At 25.4% G+C, this 12,071-nt stretch overlaps 1 protein-coding gene across 4 annotated transcripts in view; it reads right to left on the bottom strand.

The window, feature by feature from the left end:
- Positions 1-12,071, bottom strand: part of LOC132932479 (uncharacterized) — a 106,609-nt gene that overhangs the window by 80,785 nt on the left and 13,753 nt on the right. For 2 of the 4 annotated variants that reach the window (XM_060998871.1, XM_060998873.1), the window contains 2 exons: positions 10,680-10,773; positions 4,210-4,256 (listed from right to left, as the gene is read on the bottom strand). The gene's annotated coding sequence lies outside the window, so the exon portion shown is untranslated. The remainder of the gene's footprint in view (positions 1-4,209; positions 4,257-10,679; positions 10,774-12,071) is intronic. The other 2 variants (XM_060998870.1, XM_060998872.1) reach the window with 1 other exon arrangement.

Here is a 12,071-nt window from a genome sequence, read left to right as displayed (position 1 = left end):
ATAATATATATATACATATATATACACACACATATAGCTGCGGTTTTCGAGAATCAGAGGTCGCGAATATTAATAGTGAAAATTCGAGGTTTACGTGAATAATTGATGTGCGCACGAGGAACGCGTGTACCTACTCGTGTAATGTATACATGTATACGAATTAACGGCGGGCCGACGTACCGCCGTAGCCTCCGTGGGCGGAGAGAGGAGAGAGAGAATGTTTTATCAGTGTTCGCGGAACAACGGCGTATTATATGGTCGGTGTGTGGACAGCGCGGTGACGGTGGCGTAGCCGGGACGAGGGATAAAATATTAAATTCGGATTACTCTGCCGAGGGAATCGGAACGGACATGAAATATGCAAAAACGAATTTCCGACCGTCTATCCGCGACCTGCAGCACAACCGCAAACGTCGCTGGACGGTGTGCAGAAGACCGGCCCGCAGCTATAATCGCGATATTTTAGTGGCGGTTGTGGAGGTGGGAGTTGGTGGTAGTTCGATATCATACTTATATAATAGCAGTACCATTTTTTTCTGGTCGTCGACTAATGATGAACTCATTCAAAATTAATTTAATCGAGTGTGTGGACTTGAGTATATTTTTATCAAACCGAGTTTATCTCTTATTTACAATAAATTTGTGATGAGGTTTTGCTAATATCACTTAGAACCCCGAAGATCTGCAATTACAAATGCAATATGAAATTATATATATATATATATATATATGGTAACATTTTACGAATAATACTGAATAGTAAATCTATTATACACGTAAACTTTACGCCGCATAACAATGATACGTATTAGCAACTATAAAACGTTGTCAATACCTGAAACAGTGTATCGGCGATAGAATATTAATATCAAACGCAGAAATACAAGCATATTTTGATGTTAATTTATTTAGAAAGCATACTTAGTTACGTATATCGAGTGTGCCGACAGTTAATTATATATTGAAATACAACTTTAATATAATGTATTTTACTCCACCAATGACGTGGTAGCACTACACAGAGCAAACGATGAAACGAGACTAAAATCATAAACATGCATCCATAAAATACCGTACAAAAGCACTCCTCCTATCAAATCCAATAGTTTTACCCTTATATTTTAAACACATTATTAATGTAGGCACCTATCTAATAAGCGTACAAAACGACAATGGTGTAAATAACTATCGAAATAATTTCTTCCACACTCTAGGGTAATTAAAATATTCATCATCATATGGAATAATTGGTCTCTTCTTATAGCTCCTCTCGCTTATTTCAAATTGTTTCTGCAGATAGGTATTAATATTTTATCAATAATAATATATATTTCAAAACATATTATGTGCACATACCCTATTAGATATGTATAAAATATAAATAATAAATATATGATATCAAAATAAATGTAGTTACCTAATATTGTTGTTTGGAAATGTGTTTAAGCTAGTAAGAACCTTAAAGGTTTATGTCATATAAATAATCATAATAATTCATATTTTAAAAACATTTATGATTTTAGGAGACGAAAATTTGTATTTAATAATTTAAGAAGAAATATTGTTTAAAAGAATATATTTTTAGAGACATAATTGTACTACATACATATTTAATTTTTAAAAAGCTACCATATTTCGAATATTGTATTGTAGTTTATTTATTTTTTATTTTTCATCTACTCTTGTAGTTTTTAATTATACATTAAAACAACGTTCATAATTCATATATATGCCTATTTTATATTATAATATAAAACATTAATAAAATACATTTTTTTTTTTAATATTTGCTATCAAAATATGCTTGTCACCAGTGAAACAGAAATGTTGTGTCAAACTAATCATCAGATAAAGTCGTCAACGAACATTACGAACCATGTGTAAACAAAAATGCATAGATTTAGTTCGACAACTAATTTGATATTAAAGCGATGACGTAGTATGATCGAAAACAGTTAATTATTGTTGTCATATATATATATACCGCATTTCCGTATAATTTATAAGTATAAATGATGTGTTTGCCTCAGTGTATTATTATTAAAACGATTTAATGAACTCAAAGAAAACTTTTAAGAAACTAAAGAACATGATAAAAAAAAAAATCAACATAAAAGAAAGATATTAATAATTTTCAAAGCTACAACATTTTTTGATGATCGCTTAAAAAAAAATCTCCCGCAAGTATCATGATTAATAAAGACTACTTAAGTGTTTTTATCATCATAATACCTACATATATATATAGTAAACTTTCCCAAGTAGGTCAATCAAATATACGGTGATATTGAGGTTTAAAAATATTGTACATTATCTTTCATAAGTTAGTGAATATTTTTTTTTTATTGTCTACATAGTTCTATGTTTTTTTTTATTCTACAACGGCGATTATTTTTGTATTAATTGTTACATAGGTATCTTATCTACTCAATATATAATCATTATTTTGTTACTGTATAATTTAAATTTCAAATGATGAACTTTGCCTTGTACTCTTAATCATAATATCATTATATGGTTGTACCATATACCAGCTTTAAAAGATACATTGATAAAATTATTATTAAAATATATAGTATACAACTTAATCCATATATTATAATCATTGATAGTGGAGAAAGAGAGAGAGAGAGAGAGAGAGAGATTGTTAAGTTAAGTTAGGTTAAGTTTAACAACAAAGGGGTAACATTGGTAACAATAATTTTGAAAAAATATAGCATACATGCATGTATTGACTATTTCTCCCTATACAATATTGGCACTGTCTAGGTAATCTATGGTGAGGTATGGTGAACGGACAATTAATATAAGTATACAATGATATGCAATAAAATAATTATATAGTAAATACTAACATGAAAAATAAATAGCCCATTGAAGAATTTATTACGATACTTATTCTAATAAAATAACTTTTTTTTAACTCATATGGTTATCGATCAACATAATACTTCTTTATTAATATTTAGGATTTTAGATCTTCAGACGCATTGAATATTATTACTTTATAATGCTATTAAATTAATATCTAGTTCATAAAATCTGAACTGTGGTTTTAATAAATACGAAAGTATGAATTGTATAGTATGATATAGACTTAAGATGTTTTTAAAAAAAAAACGAAGAAAAAAAGATTTAAAATAAGTTAAACATAATTAAGTTTAAAATTAAAATTGTTTTCATTGTTTTACTATTTGAATATGTACGTTTATTATGTGTATATGGGTTTTACGCTTTTAAAAAACTTGTATGTTTATTATTTGCACTAAAAGAAATAGGTACCTAACTTTTCATAATGGTTGATAAAATAATTAGTTTTTGAAAATTATACAAAATGTATACAATTTGAATTTTTAAAAATTAATTTAAAACATACGCATATAATTGTACATTTGAAAAGATTACATTTTATATTTTCACCAAACCTAACCATCCACATCCATTTTAATTATTATCGACTTATAAATTATATATTATTATGATATACTATATTATATAAAATTGTTAAATTAAGAGTAGAAGACAAAAATTGAATTGAATTATCTATACTAAATTTTTAGGTTTGTATCATTTTGAAATTATATGAAAGAATCAAATTACATTTTGATTTTTGGTGTAATATTGGTATAATTGGTATAATATGAATCAATATTTGTATTTATTAACAGTCCTGTGTTTAACAGCGAAGCTGTTTTTTAATAACACATATAAATACTTATTATATTATATTTTTCTTTGATTAATTAATTTAGTTAAACCATTGTGTAATGAATAAGTTTTTAAATTAAAAAAAAAAAAATTGTGTGTAATACACCAAAAACTAATGAATTATTTTCCGTGTTATAAAACTTACAAACACTGTAAAATGATTTAGCTATGCGTAGTAATATTACTCTAGACTATTAAAATTTAAGTGTCGTGTATACGTATTTGTTATAATGTGCTACCAAAAGTGACTAGGAAATGTATGTTTATAAATATCATTAAATATGTCACATTTATATTGGTATTTGTGCCTACTATTTTTATAGATATCAATATAAAATAAGATGCTCCTAGCTCAAACTATTTAAATGTATTAATATACATATAGTATATTAAAATATTGATTATTTTAAATACAAATTTACGGTTAATAGCGGTGATCATAATAATAATATAATAATAATATATTATATATATATAATAATATAATTATTAAGAACTTACTCTTAGTTCGTTCTTGTAGTATCCAATATGAACCGCATCTTTAGATCCTAGAAAAGAAAAAAAACATTTTATTTTCGATCTGGTTTTTTATATTTTTAACTAAACAATAACAATTTTATTGATATTTTTTACAATGAAAAATATACATAAAATATGAAATGACATTTCCCTTCACCTTGAAATAATACTCCATTATACCCTTTTTGCTTTTTTTTCATCTTCAAATTTATTATTTCATAATTTTGAATATCTTTAAGCAGCTGTTTTTAGTTTTTAACATCCTACGTTTTTGTATATAATATAAGCACCTACATTATGAGTAATTTTGTAATTAAAGTTACGTTTTACTATTTCAATTAAATGAATATTCATTTTACCATATTTTTATTACAATACATATTTCCACGTTCAACCAAATTAATTGTTTATGTTTATAATGTTTATAAGCTACATACTTGTATTTTATAGATGATGTGGTGAATACATTTTAAATATATAGGCAATTAGTTAAATATTTATATAGTGATTAGCTATATACAATAGTTTTCTTTATTGAAATTTTTATAATACGTCATTGATAAGTATGCTATATTTAAGGGAAAACAATAGATTTTGGTTAGGGTTTGGGTCTGGCTCTATGGGCGTCATATAAGGTGTTGAGAAACATGAGTTATTCAGATGGTAATTCATAATCTATTTAGAGTAGTATTTTCTTTCCTTTTTAATTTGAGGTTGTGTGATATATCGAGTTTTTGATTTCACTTACTGTGGATTTGATTTAGCATCGATTATTTTCTTATTTTTTTCATTATAGTTTTGTAAATCTTATTTTTTTATGTTTGAGTAAGATGGAATCTTCATGAAATAGATTTTTAACTTTAATTAAAATATATATTGCATTATCATTGCAATACATTGATATACACGTGTCATGTATACACGCTAAAATAAAAATTAATTTTTGAAAATATGAATTATATATTCACACTCATAGTTTATCAATAATAATATATTAACTTTAATTTCATAATATACTTTATAATAGTTAAATATAATTCCTTTGATAATGTGTGATATCGTTTTTAATCGTTTTATTTTTAGAAATTCTTATGTTGGTAATAGTATCAAATTACGTACAGCGAAGTTATTTAAATTCTAAAAATTATGTTTATTTAAACATAAATCAAGAGTAAGATATCTCAACAAAGCCATTGATTTATAAAGGATAGCAGAAAACCTGTATGGCATCCGGTAAATATGACAAATTGGTGTGTAAGAAAATTATCAGTTCTCAACAGAGTATTGTTATGAAATTGAAAAATCAATCTTCCATGCGAAAAAAAAAAATAAAAGATAGAGAAAGATAGAAGTAGATATGGGAAGATATGAGAAAGATAGAGATGAGTGAAAGAGAGATCAAATGAGAGAGGAAGTCGGCGCAAAAGAGAGAAAGAATGAGAAATAATGTCAGAGAGGTAGAGAGCAAAAGAGACCGTGGGATAGTAAAGAAAAAAATATATAAAAGTTTCTGCTGGGTAAGACCAAATCCAAAGGTCAGTTAACAATATACTGAAAAACCTCGTAAATATACGAAATTTTCAATAATTTATGTGCTTTTGTTTTCAAGACGAAAAACTACAATGATGTAACTTGGTCGTATTTCGTGTACGTGCTCAGACTTTTTTTGTCTATGGCTATCGCAAATCGCACAATCAACATATTAAACACACATTTCGTCACGCATTTAATGATTTTTGAATGCACTTCAAAGACCAATAACATAATATATGAACATTGATAAATTTAAAATTTTCACTACTACGTAACACTATGACCTATGTATTGTCTAAACATGTTGTTGAAATTAACAATGGCTAAGAGAAAAAAATACTATTATCTTCATACATTACACCGTATTTTTATACATTTATACAAGACAATCTAGTTTAGTACGCAGGTACACCCAATGTTTCTAAAGGTATTGACTTTTTTTAAAAATATTTTTTTTACCTAATTATTAATGATATTGTAAAATAAAATTATTTTAATCACAATTCCGCTAATCTAATTTTTATTTAGGCACTTATATTTAATTGAATTCTCAATCGAAATTCAGTTTTTATGCATAAAATATTTCACTTCTGAATATGCAATTAAAACTAGATGTTAGAACTATTCGTTGTTTACAAAATATTGATAGTATAATAATTAATAATATATGTTATACTATCATTATTTTGTATATATCATAAATTTATCATTTCATATATTATTAACACACCTATACCATTTACCTGACATGAATGACTTGTATGAACGAGTATCAGTCAAATAATAGGTATAGTCGTTTTAATTTTGAGTGCAAAATACGTGCAACTGCCATTTTGCAATTCGAAAATATTCTAATTGTAAATACGGTTCTAATTTGTCTAACGTATTAATATAACATAATATACATATTAATTTAACGTTCTATATGTTGTAAGACAGTAAATAAATGTTTTATTCCTTAGAATATTAATTTGTATAGGACATATTATTATTTAAATGTGCGTTAGTTAATTTTCATTTAATATTTGACCAGATTTAACAAGTTAAATATAAATATTCATTGAGCTTTTTTTCAAGTATTTATGTGATATTTGTTTAGATAAATTGTATAATGCAGATTATTTTGAACTTTTTATTTTGTTTAAGCAATTAAATAGCCCAAGTTTATAATTTAACAAAAAAAATACTCAGATGGTGGTTTTCTTAAATATTATATAATATAATCCAGCTATATAAGTAAATGTCTGTGAGTTTGTAGCCTAACTATGTTAATAGTGCACCCTTAAATTAAAGTGATATCAAAAATTAATGTTTCAAGCAAAATAAATACTCAACACTGAATACAGATTTACTATTCTGATCCACACAGTGCCTTGAACACTTAACAGTTCATTAAAACGGAGTACTGCTTTCTACTGCGCACTGTATTCCGATGCTCTATTGATTTAATCACATATACAATGTATATGCACATTTAGGAGACATATAGAACTGTCCTGGCTGATGGTAACTAAATAAATGATAGTCCCGAAAATTATCCACCATAATTGGCACGACGCTGTGGGGCTTACAATTATTATGGATGGAGCTAATATCGTAGAAGTTACTAGTTAAATATGTGACAATTTTCTACACAGTAAGCCCGTACGATAGACTTAAATAAGCAAGTCGGTTTAAGGGTTTAGCTAATCTAAAAAAAGTAGCCCTTAAAACTGACTATTTTATACACTGATCGTCGAATAATTGTGATGGTATTATTCCTCGGCATTTGGTCCGCAAGTCTTTAAATAGCTATACGTGTTTACCTAGTAAATCCGGTCATTTTCTGAGACTTTGTCTTTGGCGAGCGACGTCACTGCTGAAGAATTATTATGTGCATCACTGAAAGTATACGGAAGCTAGTGTTGAGCTATTGAATCGATTTAAGTGATAGCTTTTGTAGTTACGTTGGAAGTCTGCTTATTTTGGTGGGTTAGAGCTTTTGTATGCAATATCGGAGGTCTCGTTCTCTGGTAATTGGTATTTTGTAGGTATTAAGTTCTTCATTTCTTTAGTCTTGTAAGCTAAACCGTTTTGGTTGAAGGAGTTTGAATAAGTGACTGTCGAAGTGAAATGTGCTCGTATATTATCGATTACGAGTTATCAACAAACGGTGTCATTGGTTTGAATGGCCACCAGTAGCTTTAATGGCGATCAGAGCTTACGACGAAAATCCTCTCGTTTACTAGACGTTTTCGTTTGTGGCATATTGCCTTATCATTTCAAATTCATTTTCTTTCCAATAGTATTTGAAATTAGTTGTGGGTTTTTCCCGTATTGTGTTCGATTTTTCAAGGTATAGGGTAAGTGAAAAATAGATGTTAGAGTAACCATTAGCCAACCTTCTACCGAGTTGGTGTTATCTTATAATTTAGTGGTATCGAAAATAGCCGTTTTCATTGTAGCATACAGTTATATCCATAAAAATAATACGTGTGAACACTGTACAGAGTGGTTAAAAGTTAACTTTTATCTAATAGAATATCAACCTACAATTTATGTCAAAAAGATAACAATATTAATTTAAAAATTTGATCGATGAAAATATTTAAATTAATTTTTATGATAAAAATATTGATTTACAATATTTCTTTTATCATATTTGAAACTACAATAAAAAGGATAGAAAAAATAATGCAAAAACAACCGATTAATTTCGATTCTTAAGAATTTAAAAACAATGTTTTTTAGAATTATAATTTTAAATAAATCAATTTTATTAAAATAACTTTTCACTTCCTTATTTGTTTTGTACAAGTAGATTGAAGTATAATAATATAATATAATAATAATATTATTATTTTAAAATAATAAAAATATATTATAACTTATAAGCATTGTTATTATTATTATTATTTGTATTTATTGAATAAAGTTAGAAACTAGCATATAATTGATGCCTTATTACAAATCAAAAACGAATAAAATAAAAAAAAATAAATTATATGATATTAAAAAAATAAAAACTTAAATTTATTGAATATATTAACGCTATTATATATTAAGAACATCGTATGAATATGTTCACAATATTTAAGATTAAACCACTACAATATTTTAGTCATGCGTCAATTTAAAAAAAGTTAATATAATTTTATTACTTTTTAAGTTTAAATATAGCAGAAGGGTGTGTATTAAATCTTAGGAATTAGGATTAAATATTGAAAATTATTTCACAGAAGATGGAGTTTTAGTATACTTATAAGGGTAGGTTTTAAGACAATTTATCCTATTTTCTAGCTCCACTTTCAGTTTTAACGTTATATTATAACATTTGTTGATTATTTGGATCTGTGCTCTGGGACCCATTTGCGTTAGTTGATTCTTACCATTTAAAGCGAGTCCAAAAACGCTTTTTGTCATCCGTAGTTTAAATTCTGAAAATAGACCTTCCTCCGCATAACTATTATGTACTACCCAGTTATGCGCGCGTTCAGTTTTACTTTCTTAGCTGACAGGCGTGTTAAAACTAATTAGTATTCTTACGCAGGTTAATTGATGGTTCAATAGATACTCCTTCTTTGCTGTTTAAAGTGAACTTTAGAATTCCTTCTCGTTCCACAAGGTCCTGAGTTCACTTTGTTGTTCTTGTAGTTGTACATAATACCAACTACGTTAGAAACCAGCCGCTTGACCGTATGGTCCATTTGGGTAACGACGACCCTACATTTTAGTCATTTTTAATATTGATCGTAATTGAATTATGTTACAGTTACACTATGTGTTAAGTTTAATTTGTTAATCTTTATTTTATTTATTTTTTATTTTTCTGGATTATAAATGTAAATTAGTTGTTTATTGAATTAAATTAGTTATATATTTAATAACTATTGTTCCATCGCCCGTTATATATAATTTATAAAATAAAATAATCTGAAACTAAGCTGAACAAATTTATTCGTATTTGGAATTAATTATTTTAGTGATAATATTATTTTACGATTTTGCAAAACACTATTTATTAACTGATCCAAAACCTAACTGAATAAAACTAAATAAAAATATATTAAGTGGCTGTTTCTAGAAGTAACATCATTGCATTGTTTGGAAATAATATTTTATTATTTTCTTTGAATGCCCGTAAATATTTGACTGAAATAATTTTTTAAATGATATAACTGATATTAATTAAGATTTAAAAATACGAATTGTGAATTTTAAAATCAAACAAGAATGAATAGCAGAATAACTAATGATTTGAAATTTTAATTGTTAAAATAAAGTATATTTGTATACGTTAAGTTAGTTAAATAAACCAAACTTAATTAACAAGCTGTATAAATACATAAATGATTTTTTTTCAGCAGTAATTATCAACATATTAATCACAAACTTAATTTTTTTTTTCAATGAAAGTTCTTTAACTGTACAATAAAACGTTACTACTCAAATTTCAATTACTCCAAAAGTCAATAGTAATTAAATTTATAGTTTTTAAAAGTTTCCAAGTTATTTGAAAAAAAAACATTAGAACTTAAATTGTTTTTTTTTTAATTTTCGATTTCCATAATAAATTATGAGTGCATTTTTTGGGGATAATTTTAAAATGAAGTATCCAGTTAAGACAATTAATAAAATAAAATATATATTATATTTGTATAGTAAGACGTGTAAATATAATAAAATATTGCATATAAAAAATCATTTTGTGGTCAAATGTATTCATCTAAATCCATGTTATGGTAATTTTTATAATCAATTATACATTTTTCATTAATTATCAATTCATCATACTAGTATTATTATAATGAATTATATGTTAATTGTGTTTGTCCAGCATGATAATTAATATTTACTTTTAATAACCTTTATGACATTTTAAACTATAACTACATTCGTTATTCAATTTATTGAAGAAAATACTGAACTCCAAAACTTACCCTGAGGACCCTTTCATTTCCGGACGGGCTGACAAATATGTCAAATCAAAATGTGGAAGCCCAATGCATTTGACATTGGATTTTCCCTCTTTAACTGTCAACCAAATAAAATAAATCATTTCGAATATTATCATCATTGAACTGAATGTTACAACGATTAATATAGCAATAAAATTGATTGTATTTTAAAGAAATAATTAAAAACATTACTTTCACAATTAATAAACTAATCGGAATGATATTTTTTTTATTGCGTACTTTTTAAGGAGATACATTAATATTTATGTATAATAATTATCTAGGTATTAATGATGATCAATCTTATATCTTGTATTTTTATTATTTTTATATATTAGATCATGGGTGAAGTGATGAATGTATTGATTTTCAAGGATGTTTTATTTATTTTTTTTTGTCAATGAATATACAAAAATTGTCAATAAAATGCTTCCATTTTCATAAATGAGGGTGGTTTTTATAATAAAATTGGATCTTGTTAGTACTTTGGAGAGGATCAAACTTAAAAATTCCCAGTACTATATATGAAAAAAATTCTACCGGAAAGGAAAATTAATTTTTTATGAGCATTTAAAATTCAAATGTTCACATTCAATAGTCACCCGTAAAATAATTATTTCTTCTTATAACAATAGTAATACAATATTTCATATTTTATTATATTAAAAAAAAAAAACATATTTTAATCACAAATTCAGACGAATTTAATTTTGTAAACCATAAATAATAATATAACTTATTTTGTTATAATTTAAAATCATTCGTGGGAACTTAAAGCTTCTATGTTTGTTTATTATATTATTATTAATTTTACTAAATTTCGCAAAATTCAATTTTTAAATTATTGAAGATATTTATACTATAAAAATACTTTTATTTTTTTACGGTATTTACTGAAACATGTTACATTTTGAATTATATATGTCAATATAATATTATATAAATACATATTATTATAAAAATAATATAATAAATTTAATATTTTTGGTAAAAATTATATCATCTTCCATAATAATAAAATTAAAAAAAACTAATTTAATAAATCATAAAATATTCTTAGTGGCAATGCTGAAACTCTGACAGACCGTCTTCGTTCAGTATGTAAGAGGAAAAAAAATATTTATCATTATTAATTTGTATGACTGTATAGCTTCGTTCTTACATAAAATGTTTAATCACAAAAACATATAGTGTTGATAATAATAATATATAAAGTATGGTTTAACTTAAATAAAATATTAATATAAAACACGTATTACAAAATAATAGTTATCTATAATATATTAAATACATATTTATTAATAATAAATTATTATTTACTAACCAAACCTGAATCCGAGTTTTTACAATATTAATATTTATATTTGTTTAGTG

This window comes from Rhopalosiphum padi, chromosome 1 (genome assembly GCF_020882245.1).
Source record: "Rhopalosiphum padi isolate XX-2018 chromosome 1, ASM2088224v1, whole genome shotgun sequence".
Classification (NCBI taxonomy): Eukaryota; Metazoa; Arthropoda; class Insecta; order Hemiptera; family Aphididae; genus Rhopalosiphum; species Rhopalosiphum padi.
Note: the sequence above shows the minus strand (reverse complement) of the source record. Positions and strands in the feature narration are given on the sequence as shown.